Below are 23,944 nucleotides of genomic sequence, written 5' to 3' on the forward strand. Positions count from 1 at the left end.
GTCCTGTAAAACAGGATAAAGTAAGATTTTTGACCAACAAAATGTCCAAATAAGCTATAGATTTGGTACTAAATGTGGAAGTGAACTTTAAAAAATTGGTAGATGAATTGAAAACGTTGACAATGTCAATAGCCAAACTCTCATCACCGTTGAAAAGGATAAAAATATCGTCAAGAAAACGGGTGTAATAGATGATGACATCTAGTGGATGAGAAGAAAGGACAAATTGGGATTCCCAATGTGCCATGACCAAGTTTGCCACACTGGCACCACATGGTGAACCCATGGCTAGACCAATTTTTTGTATGTAAAATTTGTTGTCAAACATAAAAAAGTTGTTAGTTAAAACCAAATCCAACAACTCTGATATTAAAGAAATATCAGATGATGAAGCATCATGTTTTTTCATAATGTCAGCCACCCATTCCAATGCAATGTCGTGAGGGATACAGGTATAGAGGTTTTTGACGTCTATTGTTAAAAAGTTGTACCCACTATTAAAGGTCAACTCGTTGATCTTAGATAAAAATTACCATGAGTCTTTACAGATCTGAGACTCAAGGGCCACGTATTTTTGCAATATACCATCCACAACTTTAGAAATGGCGTAAGTAGGTGAGCCACGCCCATCAATGAGCGGTCGCATAGGAGGGTTTTTTACATCCTTGTGAATTTTGGGTATTCCGAACAATGTTGGAAATCTCGGAAACATTGTACATGTGTAGTCAAGCATAGTTTGGTCGATACGACCTTCTATAAAAAGGTCATATAAACATGATTTTATAAGACTATAAGCCCTGTTTGTTTCAGACCTAGAACTGACCTGGTATGTCTCATTTTCAAGTAAGGCTGACATACGGGCTATATAGTCAACTTTATCAAAAACCACAAGACCACCCCCTTTATCTGGTTTACAAATTCTGATGTTCTGAGTTTGTATGTAATTTAAAAAATCTCTTTCTAAACCTGAAAAATTGCCTTTTATGGCTTTTTTAGTGTGTACTAAATTCCTCATATCGAGTTCACAAACTTGCTCGAACATTTGAAGAAGGGGGTGGAGGGGTGGGTTGAATGTACTAGCTATGTGGTATTGACTTTTCTCTGGGAAATCATTGTTGTCCATAAAATAGACACCTAAATTGAGCTTTCTAGTGTAGACCTTAAGTTCTAAAATGGTTCTAGAGATGTCCATATTGAACCAGGGAACATAAGTGTATCCTTTCGAAAGAAAGTCCACAAGGTCAATTGACAGAATGCTGTCGGAAAAGTTATAAACTTTGAAGTCCTTGTCCCTGTTAAGTATAATATCAGGACTTTCAATAACTGGACTGGTTACACTTAGTTCGACACTGTCAATGGTAGAGTCACCGTCAAGACTTGAGTCAATACAATCCGTGACTAAAGCATCAGGCACTAAATAAGTGGATGATGAATCAGACGGTGAAACTGGAGACATGGAGAAATGTAAAATGGTTGGTACAAGTAAAGAGGGGTTTTGACCCTCTTTGTCCAAAGGCGAAGAGACCTCTACCCTTAAAAAAGGTTGCATCACCTTGGTGGTTTCTGAGCCTTCTGGTACTTTGGCCTGGCACCCATTGAGGTGTAGTTGAGAAAATCCCGTTGGGGAGTGTTAGACTTGTCAACTGAGTCATGTTGTAAATAACCACCTTGATTGTGTTGCCTAGAATTGTAATTATAATTAACCCTGGAAGAGTTCATGAGTCTTTCACTCCTCCGTGGAAGATCCTGGCAGGGTTCATTAAGCGAAGTTAACGGACTAACAGGACAAGGAACATTGTCAGGTTGATGTCTAATTTGCCCAGTTGTTTGAGTCGCAGCTTGCTCAACAGGTGTAGATTCTACACCAAAATTTAGGTGTAAATCATTTGGAGACATATCAACCAGAGAGTAACCCAGTTGCCAAATTTGTGCTGGTGGAGGAGGTGGGTAAGCAAGACCCTTTTTATAGGCCAGTCTATCACGCTCTAGTTTTTTGACCTTGTTACTGTTCAGTTTTAAAAGATGTTGATTTATACTTGAAAAAGTCCTGTTATAGTCGAACTTGTATCTCTCAAATTGAATATCCTTGGACACTTTAGCATCTATGTCTTGTACAAAACCTAATATTTTATCTGACATAATAGAATAATGTTTAATCATGACTTCCATTAATTCAAATCCATGTTTGTGGAATAGATGAATCAATTCAACATGAAAAGCAGAGTCTTTAATGGGACCTGTCGGATACTGCACCTTACGTAAGCCTTTAGGAATTATTTTTAGCTGTAAACACTCTTTCAGATATGCAACCTCAAGTTGCGTTTTTTTATATTTAAGTAATAAGTTGTCCAAAAGTTTTAAGTTGGCAACTATGTCAGTCTCAACAACATTGTCATTTAAATGATTTTCAGTTAGTAAAAAAGAACTTTGCTCACATCCAAAATTAAAACTTTTGTTTAGCCAAGCCGTGAGTGAGAAAGTGTTGTCATCTTTATTCTGCGTAGAATTAACTACTGACCTTGACTCAGTTGACAAGTCTAACACTCCCCAACGGGATTTTCGCAACTACAACTCAATGGGTGCCAGGCCAAAGTACCAGAAGGCTCAGAAACCACCAAGGTGACGCAACCTTTTTTAAGGGTAGAGGTCTCTTCGCCTTTGGACAAAGAGGGTCAAAACCCCTCTTTACTTGTACCAACCATTTCACATTTCTCCATGTCTCCAGTTTCACCATCTGATTCATCATCCACTTATTTAGTGCCTGATGCTTTAGTCACGGATTGTATTGACTAAAGTCTTGACGGTGACTCTACCATTGGCAGTGTCGAACTAAGTGTAACCAGTCCAGTTATTGAAAGTCCTGATATTATACTTAACAGGGACAAGGACTTCAAAGTTTATAACTTTTCCGACAGCATTCTGTCAATTGACCTTGTGGACTTTCTTTCGAAAGGATACACTTATGTTCCCTGGTTCAATATGGACATCTCTAGAACCATTTTAGAACTTAAGGTCTACACTAGAAAGCTCAATTTAGGTGTCTATTTTATGGACAACAATGATTTCCCAGAGAAAAGTCAATACCACATAGCTAGTACATTCAACCCACCCCTCCACCCCCTTCTTCAAATGTTCGAGCAAGTTTGTGAACTCGATATGAGGAATTTAGTACACACTAAAAAAGCCATAAAAGGCAATTTTTCAGGTTTAGAAAGAGATTTTTTAAATTACATACAAACTCAGAACATCAGAATTTGTAAACCAGATAAAGGGGGTGGTCTTGTGGTTTTTGATAAAGTTGACTATATAGCCCGTATGTCAGCCTTACTTGAAAATGAGACATACCAGGTCAGTTCTAGGTCTGAAACAAACAGGGCTTATAGTCTTATAAAATCATGTATATATGACCTTTTTATAGAAGGTCATATCGACCAAACTATGCTTGACTACACATGTACAATGTTTCCGAGATTTCCAACATTGTTCGGAATACCCAAAATTCACAAGGATGTAAAAAACCCTCCTATGCGACCGCTCATTGATGGGCGTGGCTCACCTACTTACGCCATTTCTAAAGTTGTGGATGGTATATTGCAAAAATACGTGGCCCTTGAGTCTCAGATCTGTAAAGACTCATGGTCATTTTTATCTAAGATCAACGAGTTGACCTTTAATAGTGGGTACAACTTTTTAACAATAAACGTCAAAAACCTCTATACCTGTATCCCTCACGACATTGCATTGGAATGGGTGGCTGACATTATGAAAAAACATGATGCTTCATCATCTGATATTTCTTTAATATCAGAGTTGTTGGATTTGGTTTTAACTAACAACTTTTTTATGTTTGACAACAAATTTTACTTACAAAAAATTGGTCTAGCCATGGGTTCACCATGTGGTGCCAGTGTGGCAAACTTGGTCATGGCACATTGGGAATCCCAATTTGTCCTTTCTTCTCATCCACTAGATGTCATCATCTATTACACCCGTTTTCTTGACGATATTTTTATCCTTTTCAACGGTGATGAGAGTTTGGCTATTGACATTGTCAACGTTTTCAATTCATCTACCAATTTTTTAAAGTTCACTTCCACATTTAGTACCAAATCTATAGCTTATTTGGACATTTTGTTGGTCAAAAATCTTACTTTATCCTGTTTTACAGGACAAGTTTATAGAAAACCAACATATTCTAACTCTTTCTTGCATTTTTCAAGTTGCCACCCATTCCACCAAAAAAGATCCGTCGTAAAGGGACAACTTGTAAGGCCTTCACGTATATGTAGTCTCGATTTAGACTTTAACAACGAATGTAATACTTTAAAACACATGTTTCTCCATTGTGGCTACCCTGAGTGTTTAGTCGACTTATTAATAGATGAAGTCAAAACTAAGAGACAGTCTAAACATTTCCATCCATTGTTACACCTAAACAGACCTTTAGATGTTGAGACATCTGTTGCTGAGGAAAGTACCATATTTCAAGTCGACTCTAGTATAGTTCCAGAAAAAAATTTTCAGCGTTCCTTTATAACAGCATTTAACACACAATCAAAATTTATTATTGAAATTTTGTCAAAGAATTGGGACTTGCTTAGGAATAATCTCCCTATTCTTGGTATTTTCGGTATTAAACCACATGTTGTATTTAGCAAAGGTAGGAACATCAAAAACTTCATTGAGAGTGGTAATAAACCTATCCCTAGACTTACGGGAATGTTTAAATGTGAAAATTGCAACCATTGTAGACATGTTGACTGTACTAATCAGTTTACGATTAATGGTATTTGTTACAGGTTAAAATCAAAATTCAACTGTAATAGTAAATTTGTAGTCTACTTGGCTAAATGCTCTGATTGTTTTGCATTTTACGTTGGCAAGACCGAGCGACGACTCAGAGACAGAGTCTATGAGCATCAGTATGCAATGTCTCATACCAAATTAGACAATGCTTTGGCTAAACATCTTCACTCTTTTTCTGGTCATAAATTCAAATTTTTGGCCATTGATCAATATGTACAAGATGTCAGAGGTGGACCTGCCTCGTTCAAATTAGAGGAACTGGAATTGTTGTGGCAGATTAGATTGAATGCCTTCAACTATCCAGGATTGAACGAGGCATGTTCCATCTCTTGTATATTAAAATTAAATAGTTTACGTAGATAATTTTTTTAATTAACTTTTAAATTAATAAGTATATTTAATTATACATATATATATATATATATATACATTTTTTATATAACATGTTGTGTATGATACACAATTCTCCTGTTAGACATAGTTATTATTTAATACTTAGTTATTTTATTACTTATAAAAGATTGAAGTGTGCACACTTTTTTGTAAATCTAGTTGTGTATAACTTTAACTCTTGAGTAAGGTTCCCTCACTTTTTTATTTAAAAGTACTGCTTATTGATCCATTAGTCATGTTCTGAGGAAGTTTGCTATAAGTCAAACGAAAAGCGCTTTAACTACTGTGTCGTTTTTATGGTTTCTACCTGGTGTCTTCTTGTGGATTAAATTTTTATTCTGAGTCAGCGAGCTGGTTTGTCATTTTTTGTTGCTTCATCAGTTTTAGTGCCGTTTTTTGTTTTCTGGCATCACCTACAAAAGCCATGCTGCAATCTATTCAAAGCAGCTCAATCCATTTACTGGAGAGAGAAAGAGAGAAAGAAAGTGAAAGCGAAAGTGAAACAATCAAACAAACTAAGAAAGAAAGCAGGCTAAAGCCCAAGCCAAAGGAGAACAAAAAAATCCTTACAAGGACACTATCCAGAACAGACCTAATTTTCACAACAGGTATGTGAAGTATATATGCATGTAATTGACTGTAGTACTTGGCCCATAATAATGGGATAGATGATGTGGAATGATTTATATGCGCCATCAGGTGATGTTGTAATGATGTTCAGCTGAACAACTTCTATGGACAATAGAGTCTGTCCCTGTGGGTAGTGGGCCATACCCATCAACTGTGCAGAGCAGCACTGACTGACAAGAAGTAAGCCATCATAGTGTGTGTTGTGTAATGGAAAGCATGTATATTACTGTGGCCAATAGCTGGTGGTGGAAGTAATGCCATAATGATGGACAAGTGGGTTCCAGAGCCCACCACTGGCAGGACACTCAAGTTAACATGTAATGTAGCATGCTGAAATGCCATAGGTGTATAATAGGCTTACCAGCAAGCTGGCCCTATATATACCCCCTAATGTTAGGCTGTGTTCATATGTGGCACCTGTCTGTGTTGTAGCAAGGCAGAACAGTGCAGCTGTGCAGGAAGGACAGTTTGAGATTGTGGATCTGATGTCTCAATGTACCCCATATATATAGGTATGTATGTCTACAGATATAAAAAACAAGTCATCTCCGTGGTTTCCCCAAAATCTCAAGTCTGGTGAAGTCTGTGTACTTAATAAAGTATTTTCGACTGGAAACAGACTGCCTGCCTTGCTTGGATTACTTTTGAATACTTAGTAATGCTGTACAATTATATATTTTCTATTATTATTTTTTGTTTTGGTTTTGTTTTGACTTAAGATGAGTTTAAGTTCGCTACTTCTACTACTATTTTCTGGTCTGATTAATATACAGTGATTAACTAGAAATATATGGACTGAAAATCTTCCATACAGAGAAGTTTTTTAGACTGTTATGTCTACAGATATACAGACACCTATATGTATATATATATATATATATATATATAAACACATATATACAACATAAAATATATCTACACACAAACACACACACATATATATATATATATATATGTGTGTGTGTGTGTGTGTGTATGTCTACATATATACAAACACACACACATATGTATATAAATACATGCCCCCTATATTTCCATCACAGTGCTGCATATATACAGTTGTAATTGTTGCACATGGACAGTTATGTCACATGTGAACCCCTTGTTGTGACCACATTGTCTGTGAAGTTGGGATGGGAATTTGGGAAAGGATAGCAGGTATATTTGTGGAGGTGAGTTGGGTAGACAGATATAGAGGACAGCCTACAGGGGTGGTATATGACACTTGTGGTGGGTATGGTCTGTGATGTGGAAGCCCCATGAGTCCACATATGGAAACAAGGCCTCCACCCATTGCTAGTCACAACAGCAGCTGGCCTGGAGGCTGAACAGGAGGAATATGTGAACCCTGTGATTGTGTACTGAGGGCTTCAAGGTGCTGTAGAACATCCCACAAGTCTCTGTGGAGCCCCCTATACAACAGACCCTGGGCTGACCTTGGTGACAGGATCATGTCTGTGTGTGCCCCCGGGGGGAACACCATCCCCTGAGGTGGTTCCACCTGAAGGTAGTGTTGGACCAGAAGATGAGGAGTTCCCAGGTTGGGTCCCACATATGATGTGGCCTGGTAACATGACCAGATGAGGTGGGAGAGGTGGTTCTGCTGGCAACTGTTCCCTAAACATGCTATTGTGTCACTGTTATAGAACATATGTGGGTAGTAATAGCCCACACAATCCAGGAACATGTCCAACAGCATGCATAGATATCCTCAATAACACATAACAACAGATGTGCAGCAATCACATAGCAAATAGACCACATGCATATATGGAAACATAGTGGCCCTTACAATGGCATGTAGATGAAATAGTCCATAACAGGCCAGCAATGATAGTGTCTCCACAGGGAACATGGCTATAAACACATAGCACAAAGCATGGTACAATACAATATATGTCCCAATGGTAGATAAGCTGTAGCCATACCTATTGAGTTGTGTGTACAGTTTGTTGTCACAGATATAGGTTCATAGGTTCATAGGTTGGTACTGAGCTATCTGCACAAAGGCATATATTTGCCCAGCCACGTTGTGTGGTATTCATGCCCCTTTAGTAGTTCCCTAGATCCTTGTACTAACAGCTAGTACCCTTGGCCCATATGGTGAGGGGAGACAAAGATGTGTATTAAGACCTATGGTAACCTTACTGTATGAGTTGCTCAGACCTGTTCCCATCTTTATGTCTTTCAGGCAAGATGTCCCACAGCCAGTTACCGGTGTATTCAGCGAATGAAAATGAGGTCATTGTTAACCACCTAGTACAGCACTACCAGGTGCTCTTCGGCAGGACAGCCCATGAGCAGTAGGAGCGGACCACCCTGTTGAGCAATCTAGTCCACAGGGTCAATGATGTCAGCCTGCATAACTGCAGTTATGAGCAGGTCCGGCATCATTGTATCAACCTGCTTTGCAATGCCTGTCGGCGTGCTGCTGCCATCCAGGGGGATCACCTCACAACAGGGGGGTTATGTCATCCATCCCCCCCAACATGTGTTGAAGAGCTCCTTGCCAGCCTCGTGGCACCTGCCTGCCTACACACGCAACAATTGGCAGAGGCCATAGAGGAGGTGGGTGTTACCCACACACTGGCTGAGGAGCATGCAGGTAATGCCACAGGACATATCAGTAGACCTCTGTTGCATATGCATCCATATCTTTCGCATCTGTACAGGTAGTTCATGCATATGTGAGATGTCATATATATAGTCTTTTGCTGTGTAGTAGTAATAAACAGATGTGCATAAGCTGTAGTATTGTGGACTTGTACTGTTGATGTACTGTAATGCTGCACCCACCCTGTAGCAATGCCACAGCTGTGGCTACTGACATCACATCTCTCACTCACTTATGTAGGTCTCTCTGGTATACCTGTACACCAGCCTGTAGCTGGTAAGTATGGCTTATGTTCATGCTTGCCAATACACCTGTCATGTAATGGCTATGGTATAGTCCATGCACACATCTAACACACCTACCCATAATGCATGCTGGACATGTTCACATATTGTTGCTGTTAACTGCACTGCATCATAGTGGTGACCATGATGGGGTATTGGAATGGTATGTCAGACACCTGCAAGATAACTAACATCCTGCCATTGTGAAATGTGTCCACAGGAATGAACATAATGGTGGGACACATGGCCTACAGTAGGGACATGTGTGAAACACCACTCTTATACAGTGCTACAACAGTATATATTCCAGTATTACAATGGCAACTGTTACAGATCTAAACTACGGCATATCATAATACTGTGGTCCACAACCCTTAACACCAGCAATGTGGTCCCAACATGAACACTGAGTGTGTAATATGGAATTATAGGTTAGGGCAGCAAATATGGGGAATACATACCTTCACAAACACTGTAAGCATATGTGTGCACATACTCCAGATAAAATATAGTGGAGGCAGCTGTTGAGGTACTGGCTGTATGCATGTGTCATAGAAATGCACCTTTCAGCAAGTGCACGTCCCCAGTGTCACATCAAGTATTGGTCTGCTGTCCAAGACGTTTGGCCATCAAATGTGCACACTTACCTGCAACAGAGTCAGGTATGGCTTGCAGACATCCTACATGACATGGCATGGGCTCCATACCCAACAGGTAGCACCCATGAGCTGCACATGCAGCCATACCTCTCCATTGCATATGCCATGGCAAACAGTTCAGACAGTCATGTAGCTGGCAAGGATGTATGGGACTGGAATGATGTAGAAAATAAACAGATGGCCATCCAAGACAAATTATGTCACATGTAGTAGACTGGTCATGCGGGCTGCCCACTAACATGCCACAACACTGAGGGGGTGGCAAGTATGTCCAGCAAGTACTGGCTGTGCGGTACCCATGTCAGCAATTGACTGGACTCTGCAAACGTGTGGGTCTATGGGTTAGGGTAATCAGCTGTGACAGTTGTACCACAGGAAACATCAGCCAGGCCTCTCTACAAGTAGTGTATGCATAACAGAATAGTTTCCCAACATTCATGCATTGCAATGTGTACTGGTGTACCATGACGACATTGGAAATCTACAGACAGTATCATTTAAGATACAGGTGCTGCAAAACCAACGCCTCAGCCCCACCATCCCCATCTGTACTGTGCCAGTGCCAGTGTACATCTGTATGTTTGCCAGTCATTAGCTGGGACTAGGCTGTTACACTTGGTGTTCAGTGTTTGGGATACTGCAAACTGACACACATGTGTAGGCCATAGTATTAAAGCATCTGCAAAACAGCTGAAGGTAGGGAGGGGGTGTCATCATGACACACGAGTGCACTGCAGCAGGGATCCTAAGGTTTCTATGAATGGCTGTATCTCACACAGTTAGGTTCAGGAACTGTGGTAGATGTAATCCTGACTCCACAGCAATACTGACGGCAGTGTGTGAACTCCAAGAGATGTGCACATGAGTAGACCTTGCAATCATGCAGAGTTGGGGGACATGTGTAGGGCAGACTGACCATATACTGGCAAATGCAGATGGCCCATGCTAGTATACCCTGCCAAGAATAGTGACTGCTGTAGTACACATAGCAATAGATGCAACAGACTGTCATGATAAGGGTGTGCACACATATGCATCCACAAAGTGTATGCATTGTGGTCAGCATCTGCACACCTAACACATTTGTTAGACACTGCATGTGAATGTACAGCACATATGCCACATATCAGGCTCATATAATGTTAACATATGTGGTGATGTGGTCCCATGGCATATCAAGGAAGAGTGCGTCATATCAATAAGGGTGTTTCCACTCCCCATAGCCATGGTAAGGTTTGACAGTTGTCAGTGTAATAGTATCGTATTGGTCATACATGCACTGCTGACATTAATATCTGTAAATCAGACATCAGGCATTGACAAATGAGATCTGTCCACATATCATCCCAAGTATGTGTCAGACAAGCACATAGGAGCTGTAAGCATTAGAGCAGACATAACTGACACAGTAATACACATTCATCAATGGTTTGTACACCTGTGAGGTATGGTGCACAGTATATGGCAAGGTGCAGAACAGGTGCAGAGAAATACTGTGTACATGGGTGCAGTGTTTTCCAGGAGTAGGGGCATTACCTAATAACACAGCCCATGCATTACACACATGCATACTGTTGTTAGCATAGACTGACTAGAGCTGCAGTCCATGCTGTTGAGCACCATATGTCATGTATGTTGACAGATGAGTAATGGGAGGACTGTGTGCACTATGGTTGTGCAACCTCACCTGTAGGTGTGTGTGTTTGTGTGGGGATGGGGGGGTTATTTTGTCTGTAAGTGCAATCTGGTGGAGTGGAGGAGGGTTGATGCATGTAGGATGTGTGTGCGCATGTGTGTATGTTTGTGTAGGTTTCCATGTATACACGTGTGATTTTGGGGTTGTTCATATGTCAGTACTTGCCTTTGGAATCATGCAGTACATGGACATGGACTGACACATAAGACACCATGAATACCTGTCTGATATGTAATCACAGGACAGCTGATAGTATAATAAGGTCTGTAGCATGGAACATGCATTGAGAAGGAAACTAGACACCAGGTTTACCCTTAAAATTGCAATCAGCAGAAAGGTGAATGACTACCATGTATGCAGCACTAAAGATGCATTGAGGAATTACTAGACAACATCAGGGAGTGCATCCATATACTACTGTTGTCCACATGATAAGTTGATTGAGCAGCAGTTCTGGCATGTACTGAGCAATAGTTATGTATGACACTCCAGTGTGTGACATTATGGAGTGGACGTAGTATACCCTAACATATGGGGGCCATGCCTACGATGTCCGGACATACCCAGGGTGAGCACTGGTTGACAGCAGTGAGGCCCTGTGAAACCTACTCCACTCAATTCAAGGAAGTAATGGAGTAACAGGTCTTGTGTTGTGATCACATGTCTAGGCATTTAGAGGAATGATAAGTTAATGAGTGGTATTAATGAATGTATGTTGCCAAGTGTGATGCAGGATGGGGAATTACATGAATAAACATGCTCAGGGACAGGTAGGTATTATGGAATTTCAGTGTGTGTGTGTGTGTGTGTGTGTGTGTGTGTGTGTGTGTGTGTGTGTGTGTGTGTGTGTGTGTGTGTGTGTGTGTGTATACTGTTATGAAGGTTTTAAAGTGCGTTTCTTGTTTTCCCCCACAGGTGGCGAGGTGGATCAGGGTCCCTCTTGCATGCAATCTGATGTTGGTGCCCATACAGACACCAAAGATGATGATAGGACTGTTGAGGCACAGGCAGGGTTGTCAGAGGCCGGAACTTCACCATCATTTGACATCCCCTTGTTAGCCACCCCAACCCCACACACAGTCACAGTGCTTATAGATGCCCCATCAGCAGTGGCCATAACAGAGGGACAGTTGGCGATTGGTGGCAGTGCACAGGAGAGTGTGGTATCTATGCCTACTCTGTTTGGACACAGCAGGTATAGCCAGATGTCCAGCAGGGCACCACATAGGCAGATGTACCGGTGTGCTTGTAGGAGGCCCACTGGTCATCATGCCCACTGGCAGAAGTGCCAAAACTGATACTACCAGGCACATGTTTCAGACTGTCATGGAGGCGCAGGCACATATGGAACTGTATACCAGACAGGGCCTGAGGTTGCAGAGGACTGCTCTCTCATCTGTAAGTGACAACTTTCATGAACTTGCAGGTGCCCTCCATGATTATACCAAGGTCATGGATAGACGTTTGGGTGAGATGGTGGGCCTAATCGACTGTGGATTGTCTGTGCTCAAACATGTGGTGGGAGTGGGGCGACGGCCTTGGGGACATAGGGTAGCAACACCAACAGCTGGTGGTTGTCATGGACATGCTAGGACACCAAGTCGCTCATGTAGTTGCAGTACCAGCCCCAGCACTGCAGGGGGGACACTGTCCACACTACACCACAGCAGGCCATGTGCACTTGGCCTTAGCCAGTCCCAGGAGGGACCAGGTTTCAGCAGACATCTTTCATCATCAGGGGAGAGTAGCACATCGAGGCCTGTACCTGGACATGCCCATGGAACCCCTGGCAAGCACAGTCTGTGTGTCCATGGCCAGGGGCAGTGAACTGCATACCCTGCCAGGTATGGTCTGCAGATGTCTAACAAACACCTGTATAGGGTAGCCACATGGCAGAACTGTGTGCATACTCACACACTATACAAACACACCTAGGACAACCTCATACCTACACACACCACATCACCACTCCCATATCAGCTAATTACACCCCTCACCCACACACATGGTTTCAAAAATATGGCCAACCCTCGGTTTCTGGCAAACCAACAACACACCCTGTGCATATGATGATACTTGTGCAACATCCCTGTCATCCATAAGATCGATGCAGGGACAGGCTAATATGGTCCTGATGCACATGGTAATTGTACTACAGTGTACCAATGTACTGCTGTGTAACATGTTGTCAGCAGTAATGTTTAATGCTTACATGTCAGGTAGTGTAGCTGTCCAGCCATGATGCATTATAGTTGTTAGTAACACTGAGTGATTGTGGTCTCCATAATGTTGTCCATTTGTGTTGTAAGTGTACATGTGTCAGCAACAGGGTTTCTGCAGTCATATTCCACAAGGGGTATGGCATTGTGGTGACACCATGGCTGTGACATATCCTGGTTATAGTTGAACACATGGCACAGGTCAGTATAACAGTTACTGCCTGTGCCAGATGGACAGATGACCCCCTGGGACATGTATAATCAGCAACCTGATTTAGATCCATCCACATACATGCACACTCTTACTTGATAACACAGGGACTAGACCCCTACCTAGGTAAGTAGTGCTACTGATCTGTGTGGCTTTCATTGCACACACCACACAGCATTTAGGATGAGGTGCATTCCAGGTTACATGTTACATGCAGAATATCCCCTGACATGTACACTATGGTAATGGGGATGCAATGGTTGTATATAGGCAATACATAGTGTGAAATACCATCATATACAAATTAACAGACACATAACAGGCAGACACACATCCAAGAGTCCGGGGCCTATTTGTGCTAACTTGTCAGTGTGTCCAATGTGTAACAGGTGGGCTGCACCCAGCACATGCATAACTGGGATGGATTGTGTCAGTTACCTGTATGGTTGATGGCGACAGTGGTCACCATACAGTGGTACATGGGACATGTACTGGGGGTACCATGGTGTAATGACAGTGTACACAGTACCCACACCCCACTGTGGATATTGTACACACTGGAACCCATGATGCCATTCTGACATACCCACCATCACGCATTGCCCATGACTGCGATACAACCCATTGTCCATCTCAACAGTGGTACTACAGGGATATGCATCTAATGCACATGTCACAGGCATAGTAGGGTGATGCATTGTCATGCCTCACCTATGGGCAGCAACATCACTATCTGTAATACTGTGTGGCAATGTATATTGTAATAAGAATATGTGGCCTCGGAATGCTGTACCCTACAGATATACACACATGTCCACATACACACACTTGCCAGAAATTAATGCCATGCCTATCAAGCCATTTGTACAACACTGTTGTGCTGGTACTGCAAGGCTCAGGTAGCCATTAGGGACAGGAGTGTAACAGGGTACATGTAATGTCCGGTACAGCAGCAGGCACATCTAACTATGGCAATGGGTGTTGTGGTGGGTGTGAAGCCCCTCCTGGTATTCCCAAATACAGGTGTACTAACACACAGACACTGATATTCTCAGTAATGCATACATACACATTTGACAGTTCTGGGGTGCATGGCTGCAGGTGGTCATAGGTGTGTACCTGGCTATTGTCCATGGAAAGATGGTAAATGTAGGGGATGTGTGTACAGTGGTATTGTGTCACCTGCCATGTGCCAGTAGGCAATCTATCTACAGACATCACTGTGGTGACCCTCAGGGTGAGAGTGACATGCATCAACCAATCTTCTGGGAGCCTCCTGCAAATGGCCACTGAGGTGATCCTGTAGATATCTATGCAACATGTATTACAACACATGGTTAGTGTCTGTTTGGGAGATCTGCACACAAGCATGTTCTGTTGACTGTGGTAGTGCAGTGGAGGTACCCATGGCATGTGCTTCGTACATAGTGTTGTGTTCTATCTGTGCCAGTTATAACACAGCTGGGCAGACATGTCGGCGTCAGTCAAGCATAGGTTGTCTGTATATACCCAAGCTAGATACCTGCCATCTGCATATCTGTACAGGGACTGACAGACATCATCTTGGCAACTAGCTATGCAGTAGGATGAACGTGTCGACAGACATCTGACACCAATATGTATGCTATTACTACATGTTGGAAGCCCTCACTGACATGTGCTGGACAGACAGTTGTCTACAGTTACTTTCCACATGTCAGATAATTATCCAGTAGGGGATATATACTGTGACACAGCTCACACACCAGGAACCTGACAGTGAAGCCTCAGAGTCCAACTATGCATGAAGGGGTGCTTGTTGCCAGTACTACATTTAGCAATCTACTCTTGCTTGGGAAAGCACTGTCAAAAGTAGTAATGGCATGATACATTACATGCCATTGTGACGGCACGTAAACCTGGGTTACTACCCTTGTATGTAACATAGTCACATGGATAAGAGTGATGTACAGGTTTTATATACACAAATGTCCCAGACATGACACTCACACCCCTTTTTACTGTAATGATGGCACATAGATGCATGTTTTGTACATGGCATTACATACACTTATTACAGATGTCATTACCCTGCTATGTTATCAGACTGGAATTTGAGCACTGGTTACCAGGGCTGAGCCATGCTTAGCAGGCATCAGCATTGCAGCAATATAACAGCTAAGCAGATTTGCGCAATGGTAAGCAAAGCCAACATGGTGTAAGGGCCTGTATGTTTAACCATACATTAGCACTGCTTAGCTTCATGCAAACGCACTTAAAGCTGCTCAAAAGTGCCTTAACCATGCTGTATCCAGCAGCCCTTGTTCTGCCCACCAACAAAATAAACAGCCCTTGCAAGTCTTGAACCCAGAACCATGTACACTATAGTCACAACAGTTAACCACTACATCACGACAGCTGTGAAGACAGTTGTTTTCCCAATATACCTGTCAGTACACGTATAGAATAGTATTGTCAGACTGCCACAATACTGGACTACGTTTTGCATGGGGGAATACACATGTACCTGCAAATATAGCAGAATCTACAGGGATGCCACAGCACAGAGTAACAGACACCTGTGGGAAAGTGCATACCCACAACCACTATGAACACAGCCACAGTCACAGATGGTACACAAGCTTAATATGACACTATAAGGACTGTCTGATTAACACCATCCTCATATGTGTCACTCACACACTAACCCTAACATAAACTGGATCATGACACAGTGTGGTCCAATGCCTGTCTGTGGTATGGGACATGTGTGTGTTTGGCTCTACAAACATGTGAGCTAATAGGGTACCATACACTGAAGCAGCATGTAACATCAGACAGAACAGGACCAAGAACAATGGCATCTACCACAGTTTGTGCGCAGGCCAAGGTATGCATTCACACTACACATACTGTCAACAATCACCATAAGTACACAGACTCCAGCACTGTGCACACAACTCAGAATGCCAAGGTTATGTCCTCAGAAATAACCTCTACTATTCATAACATGTCTAGCAGTCTGATATCTGACTGGTGTGTAATCAGGTATGATGTCAATAAATAATGGTATACAGAACATATGACCTCTTACTGCATGACATATGTACAAAGGTTGACAGACTTGTGGCTGGAGCCACAAACACTGGGCCAATATTGGCATGTTGCTGTGATACCCTCATACACTTACTGTTGTAACAGGGTTTGTTGTGACATATGTCCAATGAGGGATATAAACTTAGTAACTCTGATGGCTGTCACCATGTACTGTCTGCAGTCCTCAGACTATGCTTCTGCAGTTCTACAATAGGTGATCTGTGAGTAACACAAGAAACATAAGACTCCAACACTGCCCATTCTGCAGATAACCCTACAGGTTGGAGTTACCTGAAACACATAACACTGTTATGACAGGTATAAAATCATGTAGAACAGCCATATCTACACACACCCTTTTAAACCATCATTACTCCAAATACAGAAGAGCAACACTTACATTCTGTAGTCATGTCTGGCACATTCCCCTCATGTTTGTTGGCCTATCTGCAGAGTGTATGTTGTTTGAGGTAAATCCCAGTACCGTCTGTGATGCTGTTTGCCAAGCACCAACATGAGGTCCCGCCAGGGACATCGGGAGGCATACGCACTGTACTGATTTCAGTACAATGTATTTAGAAGGGGGGGTAGCTTTTTAAATGTTTGTTTTTCGCGCTTTACTGCACGATGACGTCAGCCAGTCAGACTGAGCTCCCCGCGCATGTATTTCCGGCCGTTACACAAGCGGGAGAGGATGCAAGTATTATGGACTGTCTACACGAGAGGAGAGGATTGTTTTGGAGACTATGGCGAGCGGGAGAGGAGTATGGACTATTTACACGAGCAGGAGAGGAGGGGATGGTTGCGTTATGGAAGACCAGAGAGGGTTGGTGAGTGATTCAGAGTGGTGTGTGTGTGTGTGTGTGTGTGTGTGTGTGTGTGTGTGTGTGTGTGTGTGTGTGTGTGTGTGTGTGTGTGTGTGTGTGTGTGTATCGTATCATAGTGTTTTTGCCATTTAACTCTTTTGTGCCCAAAGAGCTAAATGCACTGATCCATGGAAGGTGCCCACAGCAACATTTAAAGAATCAGATGCTCCATCTCATGGCTATACCTCCATGGTGCACTCTGAACTTTAAGTGCACTCTTTATGCTGACAACAGACTTTATATATGTACAAATTCTGCTAACATATTTTTAATGTGCTCATGTGTAAAGTTCTAAAAAAAAAAAAAAAAAAAAAGCTGTAATGAAAACAATCTTGTTTTTTGCATGTACTTCAGCATGCATAATGCATATTCAGTACTGTCATTTCCCATAAAGTATTCCATAGTTGTCAACTCAAAAGTATAGGATTCCAGAACTTAGTGCTGTTTATCATTCATTTTATAATAAACAATTCAGGAACATGTTCCTCTTTCAAATCAAAGTATATTTAAAATTAATTTCTCTAATGTATTTCTTTCCCTTTGGGTCTTCCCTGATTTGTAAGGAAACACGAATAACTCATTTGGTAGCTGCTCCAGTTTGTCCTGAAACAGCTACCAAATGGGTTGCTACACCTCTGTGTTGGGTCACCCAATGATGCAATTTGTTGGGGTTCTCGCTCTTCTGTAAATAAAGATTGAGTTGCATCCTACACCCATTTCCTTCTTCTGCAACTTTTATAATCTTCAGAGTCGTAAGAGTAGCCAGTTTGCATTGTTTGTCTTGGAAACTGATTTTGCCAACTTAAGAACAGACAGATATTCATTCACTGCAAGTTGAATATTTGTCTTTTACCAGTTATGACAACTGCAAGCCCAAGTCAGCGCATACTATCCTCATGGAAGTAAACACATTTTTTTATACATTCCTCTGTCTTCTTTGCTCATACGTTGTTATAATATGTTCAATGATGGTGCAAAAAGAGTGCCAACAACATGCTGTAGGGATTATGAAAAGGCTTTTATGGTGGGGAAAGAGCGACCAGAACAGAGTGTTGCATCACATGCTTCTTTCCTTTTTTTGATGGTTGAGTATGCACTGTGCTGCAAGCTGACTGAGTAATATGTTTATTATATTTTGAAGCAAGTGTGTGTGTATTGGGGGAACACTAGACACCAGGGACATTTTTAATTCATATGAGCTGTGCTGCAACCTCTGTGTGTGTGTGTGTGTATAAATGCCCCAGGTGGGATGTACTGGTGATTAGTCATGGTGGTGTGGTAGGGAACACCTCAGGCTTGAACCCTGTACCTTGTTTGCAGGTGTTAAAGACGTGAATTCCCTACCCACCACCATTTGTAAAAAAATTGCAGATTTTTGCCTCATATTTGATCTGATCAATATCTGTACTGTATCTGTGGTTTTTAAACATTGCAATGCTTGAAATTTGATGGTGCAGTGGTAGCAACGTAGCATTGATGTCTCACAGCTGTAGGTTCTTGGCAGGGGTGCCTTCTTTGTGGGGGGGGGTCTGTATCTTCTCCCTGTGTTTGTGTGGGTTTGCTTTTGTGTCCTCCCATGTTACAAAGACATGTCTGCATTATTTTTTCCTGGGCTTCTGCTGAGAATTGTTTTTTTTTTTTTTTTGTTCCAAGTCAGAATGTCCTGATTAACAAATTGACAGGCATTTAAATTTCAGACTTCAGGTTTCTGAATGTTTACTTCCTTACATATTTGATGGTGCAGTAGCAGTATTGTTGCCTCACAGCTATAGGTTTTCTGGTTTGATTCTTGGCTGGGGTGCCTTCTGTGTGGAGTCTGCATCTTATCCCTGTGTTTGTGACATAGTAAAACAATAAATATATACTAACACAACCTTTTTTATAGCAATTTGTTTAAGTTTATGACTATTTGAAATTTGTCCTTATTTTGGGACTGTAATACCCTGTTATTGGCTTTGTCCAGGTTTTTTGTGCTAAGGTTGACAGCTATGGCAAGAACTGAATTCACTGAATATGTTTGAGGGCTGTATTCCCTCATTACTGGGTTTGTCCAGGTGTTTTGTGCTGAGAGGTTGACGCTATGGTGAGAACTGAATTCATTAAATGATAGCCATTTAAGTTTCGGTCTTCCTCTCTTTCACAAAGCAGGTGATTTGGCATAGTGGTATGTTGTTCTGACTATTTTGCACAGTGACCTTGGCAGTAAAATGTATGATGGTAACACAGCATTTTATTCTAGCAGCTTTCCAAGATTATACAAGCAATGTTTAATGTGTTCCTGTTTTTTGCCCTTTTGATCCACCCCAATAAATTTGGCTTTTTCCAGACTTCTTGTGCTGCGAAGTTGAGATGTAGTTGAGTATTGCATAGATTTTACAAGGAGCTGAGAGCTGCATGGGAAGAGAAGTTTAGTGCTGATTATGCTAAGTTGGCTCACATTGCTAGTAGCACAAAATGTTGTATACTTGCTTTTAATGCAGAAGGTTGTTGATTCTACTCCCATAAGGGGTGAATGCTGCTGTACTGAAAGTTAAGATACTAACTATGAGCCTGTTATCAGTTTGCCATCCATTTCCTATTGCAATATTACTAGCTTATTATTAATGTAATTTAGGCAATTTATTCCTCAGGGGCATCAGACACTTTTTATTTTTCGGTGAAGTCATGAAATATAAAGGTGATTGCTAGCAGCAACCTCTTCATTAGTTAGATTTATTTAACGTGGAATTATTTAGATGACTTTTTTTACTACTTCAGAGATTGTGCATATTATTTAGTGATAATGGTGGACTGTAAAAGTTTGACTAGACTTTTATGATGGAAATGTTCTGAATTGGGCAGTTTTGTTTCATTGTTTACTGGAAAAATGTTCAAAGCAATAGGAAGGTGTATCAAAGAGCACATGTATGTTTCATATGCAAGGGGCCTATGATTTAAAAGCAGCCCAGAATTAATTTTTATCTGCCACGGGTAAAATGTATTTTTCTTTGAATGTGGGTTTTAATGTTGTTTCAATGAATGTGAGTTTCATGGGCAGAGAAGTTTTAATGCCAAGTTTGTTTAGTAGATGTCTTAGTGTTTGTGCTGTAAAATGCAAAATAAAACTTTCAAATGAAGTTCAAATCATCATAGAAGTAAATCAGTATGCACATTAGTGTTTATGGTAAACGGAGTGAAATAGCAAAGTAATGGATCATTGGAATGGCTGCAGGGGGAGGCTCCATTCGACCATGGTTTTGTGAGGGGGAAGGGCGGCACACTTAGACAGCCCCAGCTGAACTATACCTCCCAACTGTCCAGATTTTCAAAGAATGAATAGATTTTTTTGCTTCTTATTTTTGGTTTGTTCCTCAGTTTGTGGTTTTCTGGCAAATGATTTAGGAGTTAAGTCACTAAATAATGACACACTAGTTTCAGACTTTATAACCTTCAGAAAAATGCATGCTAAAATAAGGCCTGTTCTATCAACTGTCCCAGTTTATACAAGAGCAATTTTTAGTACTGTTTATATGTTCCCTCAATATATTTGGCCTTGTCCAGATTTATTGCATTAACAGGTTGAGAGGTACATGCAAATAAATTGCTTTATAGAATTAGGCATAGCCAAACCTCAACTGTCCCTGATTTTGGCTCAAAATGTTGCTCTTCCCTAATGATCCCTCCACAAAATAGCAATTTTGGAAGAAAACACAGAGGGTTTACTTTACTTTTATAAATAACTGTAATGATCAGAGTTATACATTACTTTTATTTCAGAAATGCATGTAGATTCTCTAATTTTGTCAGCTGCTCTAAGTTAACTGTGCTCATATTAAAATGGTGTCCCTCCTTTGACAGGTTCCCAGCTGTATTGTCTGGCAATTTTATATTTTTGCATCACATTTTTGGTCCGTTTTTCATAAAATTGCAGTTTTCTGGCAAATTAGTGGCAAATTGTTAAAGACTGAAGTTAGAAAATAATGCAGACATTTCAGTTTCAGATTTCATACCTTTCAGAAAATTCGTACTGATGCAAGACCTACTACTATTCTATTATCTTTCTAAGTTTATAAGAGCAATATTTAAAAAAATGTCCTTATTTTTGGGCCTTTGCCTCAGTTTTATTTATGAGTTTGTTGCTGTAAGAGGTTGAGAGGTGTTGTGTGCGGCAGGTAGCATACCTCTCAACTGTACAAATTTTGCAGAATGTCCAGATTTTTGCCCCATATTTTTTGTCTGTTCCTCATAAATTTTGTGATTTTCTAGAAAATCATTGAAGGCTGAAGTTACTAAATAATGACAGACATTTGAGCTTCAGACTTCATGTCCTTTAGAAAAATTCGTACTAGCACAAATCCTGTTATTCTAGCAACTTTCTAAGTTCACAAGAACATTATTTAATATCTGTCCCTGTTTATTTTAGGCTTTGTCCATTTTTCTTCCACTAAGAGGTAGGTAGGTGTGTGTGTGTGAATGAAACATCCTAGTTAGTGGTAGCAGGTTGTTAGTAATTTACTCGAGCTCAAAACCTGTACCTTAGTTACAGAAAACAAAAGCATAAAGTCTCTACCCCAACTACCATGCTGCATTTTTCAAAGAACTGACATTTCAGGTTAATTTTCAATTCAAGGAACCGAGTTTGAGTGAATTTATATTATATTACTGAAGAGGCATTACAGCGAATGTCTCTTCATCGACACTAAAAGAGCAAACCGTGAATTACGAGAATGGCTGTAGCTTGGCTGGGGAGGGGGGTAGCAGTTTGAGAGCTGTCAGTACAAATTTGAAAATCCTAGCTACACCCCTGGGTCCCGCTCACAGTGAATGAAAAGGCCCAACACCCACACAATGTTCCTAGATATTGGAGTGTGTTTCCATGCAATTGGCTATGGGAATGTTACCACAGCTGTTCCACATGCCATCAGATAGAGGGGGACTGCAATTCATGCAGAGGCCATCAGCTGATAATGAGCATCACTTACAAAACACAAGCTGCTGCCTAAGCAAAGCAGGTGTACTTCTCCACATTCACTAGAGAGGGAGTGAGAGAGACAGACAGAGACAGAGTAAGACAGGGAGGGGTTTGAGAGAGTAAAACCTAAGCATGTTTGTGCCACACACTTACCAGTACAGGGTTTCAAACCCCTGACTGACGATGTGTTGCTATCACATGTCTATACAGTTATTGCATGCACAACATAGCTTACATGTTGGGGAGCTGTCCAAAGGTATATGTGATGGTGAGTGACATCTGCAACAGTGATATAGGAGTGATAAGATAGGTGTAGTACAAGTGCCTGTCCACATGAACTGGTGTCAACATCTACACAGCCACAGTCTCTCAGGGACTCACACACATTAACACAGTTGGCAGGGTTCATACGTTCATAGGTTCATAGGTTAGTACTAAGCTAACTGGCCCTTGAGAGCCATTTTAAGCCTAGCCAATTATCCCTTGTGAGACTCAAACCCTGCACCTTGTATTTATAAGGCAAGCACCTTAACCATTAGGCCACCCTCTCAACCAGTGCTCATGTCCTAGTCAGGAATAGATGTCCTAACTAGCTAGTTTGCCACACGACAGTAATACGCAGGTATCACATGCACCACAGAGGTTATCCAGATGATATATGGGCAAAGGGTATGTGAAGGTGTCTGACATCAGATGGCATGCTTCAATAGGCCAATGGGAGGTGTAGTGAGTGTGAATGGGTGAAAATCATTATACCTCACACACACACAGAAACAAGTTGCCAGTACTGACATGCATGGGTGCATTGCTTCACAGGTGTGTAGTGGTTGACTGTGCTAGAAGGCTGTACAAGGCTAGGTGAAAGGTATATCTTGGCATCAGGCCACATGATAATGGTCTGCAGTGTGGCTCACAGGTGTATTGTCTGGATTGGCCCACACAGGTGGGCACTGTATTCACCATCCAGTCATCTGGGTTACTATTGTGGGTGGCCAGTACTGTGCAATGCTTGCCATGTATGTGTTCTATAATCCATGACATGGACATTGTCTGGGATGTGCACACACCCCACAAGCATGTTCTGTGACATGTGGAACTGTACCTGGGATGTCTGGGCCATGTTGTGTACACAGATTGCTATCATATGATGTGCCATCCCTGGCCTCATGTGGTGGGAACTGGCAATAATCACCAGGTTGAACCTGCATCTACATTGACAGCATGATACAGGTATTCCTTGGTGTCAGTGGCATTTGTCCATGCAGGGCATGTGTTTAAAGCATGATATGTCCTTTGTGGGTCACATTTGATGGCACTACAGTTTTTGCAGGAGTCCAGTGGGGAACATAGTGAAGGCACACTATCTGTGATTATGTGCCTATTTTAGTGATAAGACATGGTGCCATGCCCTCTGTAGTCTGCTGCAATCACACCATGGTTATTATCTGTGGGCAATATGCAGGGAACTACCAACAAAGCAGTTGTTGCCTAGCCAAGTGTGTTTGTGTATGAGACATGGGTTGAGAGTGTTCTCTGGGTA

The sequence above is a fragment of the Protopterus annectens genome, chromosome 9.part0 (genome assembly GCF_019279795.1).
Source record: "Protopterus annectens isolate FY-2018-M chromosome 9.part0, PAN1.0, whole genome shotgun sequence".
Taxonomy (NCBI): Eukaryota; Metazoa; Chordata; order Ceratodontiformes; family Protopteridae; genus Protopterus; species Protopterus annectens.